This window comes from Parasteatoda tepidariorum, chromosome 3 (genome assembly GCF_043381705.1).
Source record: "Parasteatoda tepidariorum isolate YZ-2023 chromosome 3, CAS_Ptep_4.0, whole genome shotgun sequence".
Lineage (NCBI taxonomy): Eukaryota > Metazoa > Arthropoda > Arachnida > Araneae > Theridiidae > Parasteatoda > Parasteatoda tepidariorum.
The window spans coordinates 71948631-71955427 of NC_092206.1; positions in this window are offsets into that span (position 1 = coordinate 71948631).

Below are 6797 nucleotides of genomic sequence, written 5' to 3' on the forward strand. Positions count from 1 at the left end.
GCCTCTAGCCTGGATACAAGCTGCCACACGGCGTGGCATAGACCGATAAAGCTCCCGGATGGTCTCTTACGGTATTTCCTGCCAAATTCGATCCAATTGTCGAACGAGGTCATCGACATTCCGTGCCAGATGCAATCGCCTTCCCATCATATCCCAGACATGCTCGATGGGAGAGAGATCTGGTGATCTGGCAGGCCAAGAAAGAGTTTGACAAGCTTGCAGACAGTTCATAGTAACACATGCCGTATGTGGTCTGGCATTGTCCTGCTGAAAAACCAACCCAGGGCGTTGCAAAACTAACAGTAGCAAAACATGTCTCAGGATGTCATCGACGTACCGCTGTGCAGTAAGTGTACCTCTAATGACAACCAAAGGGGTCCGGCTGTCAAAGGAAATAGCACCCAAGACCATAATGCCTTGTTGAAGGCCGATGTGGCGTGCAATAGGGAAGTCAGGATCCTCCCTCTACCCTGTGCGTCTCCAAACGCGTCTTTGATGATCGTCAGGATACAGTTGGAAGCGGGATTCGTTGCTAAAGACTATACGTTCCCAGTCGGCATCACTCCAGCCATATCTGTTCTAAACATTCATGCATACGAAATTTCAAAGCAATCGGATGATTGCGTCTTGGTGCGTCGATTTTTTTTGTCATAGAGTGTAGTAGCTAGAGCGTAGTAGTTAGTTGACTGCAGTGTTTTCTAAACCGTATAAATATTTAGCTATTGTTGAATCGCTAAAAGTAAATTTCTGATTTCGTAATATAATTTAAAGGCGTAATGCGATTTAAATCGTGCAATTTAAAATTTTTAAGTTATTATTATTATTATTTATTTATTAATTAATTCATTCATTTATTTATTTATCAATTTTCTTGTATATAGTAATGAAATTTTAACTACACATTATGAAGAAGAAAATTGTGATTTAAATATGCAAGCAAAAGAATATTATTAATTAATATTTTAAAGAGTATGCTAAGAAAGTTACTTACCTAAATGTTAAATCGATAATTTATATCAAAGTATTTCTCAAAAATAATTATAAACCCTTACTGCCATTATAATACCATAGAGAGATGTTAATTGACTTATTACACAATACTTTGACGAAATTATCAAAAATTCTATTTTTGCACTAATATTTCTGCGAAAATGCATTTCAAATAGCTTTTATCCTACCGTAATTATGAAATATTTCTTTTCCGAAATCGCAATTACGCTTTAAATTCGTGGTTTGATAGTCCTATTATTTTCATTAACTGATTTAATACGCTGTTTCTCAGAAAGTATAAACCCATAAAATCTGTCCAAGTAAATAAGCATATAGCAAGATTATTTCTTCAAGTCTTGTTTTAAAATATTTTTTTCAAATTTAAAAACATTTATTTTTTTAAAAAAAATGATTAAAAAAATCGTGTCACATAATAAAATTTTATTTATTGCATTTGCATGGTTTATAAATTAAAATTAAGAATTTTTAAAACTCCATAACAGAAAAATAGTTTATAGTTTTAAAAAGACATTCCAAGGGACAGATTAAATTTTTAGATCTCAAAGGCCGTAGTTTTGGCTTAAAAAACTTTTGATAGATATCCCAGGGTATAATAAATACATAAATCACTGAAAAATAATTTAGATTGGTACTTTGTTTACATAGCACTACAGTTACACAATAGACTATTAGCGACGGTCTGGGAAGCATCCCTGAGGATGATCCGAAGACCTGTAATCGCAATTTTAACCCTCAGCAAATGGGATGGCTCCCCTGCTTTGGTCACCCTACAACCTGCTCGTAAAGTCGAGCACTTTACGGGAGAATAGATTAGCGAGGACCGGTACCAAACACCCTCGGTCCCTACGCAGGCTGATCGAAGTTGTCAAAGTAATCAAAGTGATTTTCTTCATTGAAAGATTTCAAGAAAATGAAATGTGAGAATTATTTTTCTTAGCTTAACATTATTAGCTAAAATCAGAAATTTAGAAGGAAACATTCATACCCTATCACACAATCAATCGATTTTTAAACGGTAACTGATTGCAACTAATTTAATTTGCTAATTTGGAAGAGTCAGTATCTTTATGTTATTACATAAGTTTTGGAATAAAAAATATGTTTTAAACAATACACTATAGCAAATAAATCGTATTGGATTAAAAATTATTATTTTAATCTTAAATTTCCCATAAAAACTTCTTGAGTTGTGAATAAAAGAGAATTTCCTCATTTGAACGATATTTTTGTTTTCATTGTTTCAATTAAGAATCAGAAATTCTAGCCTACAGTTCAAACTGGATCGTTTTCAATATCAATTCAGGTGAATATCACAAATAAAGAGGGTTCCAAACTAATTGACACGGTCCTAAAGATTAGAGTTGAAGCAAGAAAAAAACTATACTTAGGCCTAAACTTACCGAGACTGAAAAAACCAAAGCCAAAGAAGGGAAACGGGAATGCCTTAAGCGTTACACACAAACGGAAAAATGAAAGGATTCCGTTCGCAAATGCAAGCATGGAACCCGTTCCTCACAAAAGTACCAAAGTGGTTGGTAGAATTGAACCCTACCGAAGAGCGAATGGTGGATCTCCAAACCCCTTTCATGCAAATACCAGAACTGGGTGTTTATCACAAGTGAAGTTAAAAAGTTCCATTGTCAACTTACTCAATGACTAGTACAAGACCGTAGACTGCCTTCCACGCAATATTCATGTAAAATTGAAAAAAAAACTAGCTTTCAAATCCCATTTCGTGTATGAACTTGTGAATCCGAAACGGGTGTATGATGCAGCTTACAATCTCCTTCAAACACCATTGTACCAATCGGAAAATGTTAATACTGATCTCTATTGGCTGTTCAATGTCTGTCCGATCATCAAAAGAATTTGTACAGAATATCATACCTGCCAACTTTTAATCCCTTCCATTATGGTTTTTCCCAGTGGTATTAAAATGGAATTAAAATTTAAATTTTAAGCAAAAAAATACGTTGTATTTGAAAAAGCTTAAGCTGACAATCATTATAGTAGCACATATTAATATATAAGCTTAATTTTCTTAAGAATAGTGGTGATTAAAATCATGTAAAAATTAAGTTTACAAAAGATAAAAATAGTATAGATTTTCTACCACTTTAAATATAAAAATAAAATTTCAAAGCCAAATGCATAAAAGTTGGCAGGTATGGAATATGTCTGATCTGCATTCACATATGTCTGTGAAATTATGTCAGGATTAACAGTTAAAGATGTCCAAGATGTGAGAACACAATAAAGCTTTCCAAAAAAAAATTAAACAACAACGATTTGGCCAATGGGTTACCTCTGATCACCTTGCGGTGATCACAATTTTTTGTTTATTTATTTTCTTGTTTCGCTTTTGAAATTTTTAGTTTAACAGAAATTTTCTATTTCTAATTCTTTATATTTTAAATATATTGAGCCACGTTTGCGGTCACACGTGTCTTTAGTTTCAAAACATTTATTTTGCTTTATTCTTACATGGCGCTATATTATTCCTTAAGTGAACCTTGGTTTGTTAAACGATGCTGTTTTACACTTTTCTGTTCTTACAATTAAACTGAAGGTCTACTGAAATTTTATATGTAGTTGATTGGAGCCATGGTGGCACAGGAGATAGAGCGTTCGCCTTCCAATAAAATAACCCAGGTTCGAATCCCATCGATGGCTGGTCGATGCGAATTCTTCCGCATCCGGCTTGCACTGACCACAGTATTCACGTGAAATATCCTCAGTGATAGATGGATCATAGGTTAGAGTCCCCTTATCATCAGGTTAACCGTGGGAGGTTTTCATGGTTTTCCATGCAACGCCATGCCCATCAAAAAGTCCTCCACGAAGACAAATACTGGATTCAGGAAACTCCCAATACTGGATCTAGGAGTTCCCTTGTCTTCTGGATTGGGGTTCAAAATCACAAGGCTACGAAGTAGAATATCAGTTGTCGTAAACTCAAAATTGGGTCGCCATTTCAACGACGATTATAAAATATAAAATAAAATATTTCATTTTAAAGTAAACTGAAACTATATGATTTCAATTGTTCTGTTCCTTAGATTTTTTATCTATTGTTATTTTTTGTATTTTCGGTGGTTTTCCGTCATTAGATTAAGCCAAATACGCTTTCAATTGTTCATTCCATCAAAATAACGATTAACTCTATTCAGCATCTTTTGAAATGTTGTTATTTCTCGAGTTCAACTCATTATGTCCTAATTTTAACACAATTACGCAATTTTTTATGATGCATATCCCTTTCGAAGACTGGTAAAATACCTCTTTCCTCATTATTTACATTAAAATTGCACAGTATTAATGCAGTTTTCTTAGGGACCAAATTTGCTAATTTTACCTACACTAGTATGTTTGGTATTGATTAAAATTATAGCGATCACAATAATACCAAAAATGTCTGTTACCAAAATTAAAAAAAGCACCTTGTTTGCTTTTCAGTGCATAACATATTTTTATATTTCAAATACAGTTGAAACAAATATTTAGTTTTAAGGAAATACGTTTTAAAAGCATAATTATATCAAAAAATAAACACGTGATTCCATATTACTTAAGAAATACTTATTTGGTAACGTAGCCCACCTATGCTACCACGCTCTTCGTTGATAATTAAATTTATATGACATAACAAATATAAAATAATTAAAGTTCGAAGAACTTAGAGTAAACTCTTTTTTTATGTTTAATAAGAACAATGAGAAAGCAAACATCACTGACGATATTTTTAAAATCGTCTGCAGTTTCATTTAGTATCAATGACGCTAGAGCTATAAGCAAATAAGGAAACTATGTTTTTATCTGTCTCTCCTGAATGATTGAATTAAAATTTTTGAACGAATTTACGATACTTATACATCTATCTTTCTGAATACTATAATTATAACTTTATTTTTATTAATTACTCCACCTTATCAAAAGTTTAAAACTGAATTTGGAATTTAAATATTTACAACTGAAAAAAGACAGAGAATCTATTAATCGTTTAAAAACTTAAAACTTGTACAATTATAAAGTTCATGTTTTCCAAACTATTACTCTAAACTAATTCTTTTACGTTCTTCTCACCTTCTGGTCAATATATTATTTTACAATATTTTCACATTACTCTTCCAATCTTAACTTTTTTTTATTTATTTAAATTTTTTGTGTACTTTCCTGTCAGAAAAATCTGTTTCTTAGCTGTCTTTGGCGTTTTTTGGTGTTGTTAGTTACACAAAGTTTTTATATTATTTTTCTAGCTTACTTCCACTTTTGATAACATTTTTTGCTTACTGTTAGTTTTTTTAAATGCTCCCTTCCCTTTGTTGGTTAGTAATGCGTATTATTTAACATTTTTTCCTTTTTGCAACAAAATGATAAATTTTGTTAGTAGTTATTCTCTTCAATAGTTCTCTAAAGATAATAAACTGATTATTATATTAGTTCATTTTTATCTTTTTTGATTATAGTAACATGAATCCTCCTAGCTAATATAAATAAAAAAAATTTAATAAAAGAAAAATATTTTCCGATTCCGTAGAAAAAATGTGAAAATGCGTAGTTTTTGCTAATTTCGCAGTTTTTGAAAAATCATTAAAACTTAATTAGTTACAAATTTAAAAAGTATAAAAAGCTTTTCCTTTGTCTTCAATCCCACTGCCAAAAATTGCGAATAAAATTTTCGTGCATTGCTAATCAAAATATGGTATTAAATGAAATTACTGGCACTCAGGGCACTTTTAGTGTGAAATCTGAGTGTACTGGCACTTTTTTCTATAAAATCCATTTTTATCGGAACATGTTACGGAACAAAAAGTCTGATATACCGTAATTTTTAATATAATAATTACAGTAAAATCACAAAATCACTCAAATTAAATAAATACTGCTCTAAAAATTATTTTAAGGTAACAATGCGATTTTACGGCTTTACGGATGATGCACCCAGAATGCTGAGATTTGATTTTATACCGTAATTTGATCTAGAATATTTTATGGTCCATAAGAGTATATGGCTGGAAAAAAAACTTTGAATTTTATTGCGACTACTTTTTTTTTCCTTTAAATCGAAAAACCCAAAAAACCATCAATATAAACTTTATAACTGATCTATAACTAATTTGAAATTTAGACAAAGTGAGATCAATTTTTCCTCTTAAGATACGCGGTGTAACGTATCAAGCTATATTAAGAACCAGTTCTTCGTTTTATTGAAAAAAAACTTATTTTACAACAAATACAGTAACGACATTAAATTACACGTAACGGGTTAATAATAATCTTTCAATAAAATGTACAAAATCCCGTAACGGGTTAATAATAATCTTTCAATAAAATATAGAAAATCCCTTAACGGGTTAATAATAATCTTTCAATAAAATATAGAAAATCCCTTAACTGTTTAATAATAATCTTTCAATAAAATATAGAAAATCCCGTAACTGGTTAATAATCTTCCAATAAAATACAGAAAATCCCGTAACGGGTTAGAATAAACTTACAAAAAACATAGTAAAATTCGTAATGGGTTAAGGCCTGTTTACACGGTCCAATTTCTTGAATCCGAGAAATTGGACGGATTTCTCTGTCCAAGAAATTGGATGATTCGTTGACACTATCCAAGTTCTTGAATGTCGCTGATTCGTTGAAAGAAAAACTTGCGCATGCGCATTGTTCATATTCAACATTATAAAATAATACTTACATAAGTTTAAAATTACTAAATAAATTCAAATAAAATCATAATAACACAAATAAACCTCAACAGATCAATTTATTTGGACTAAAAT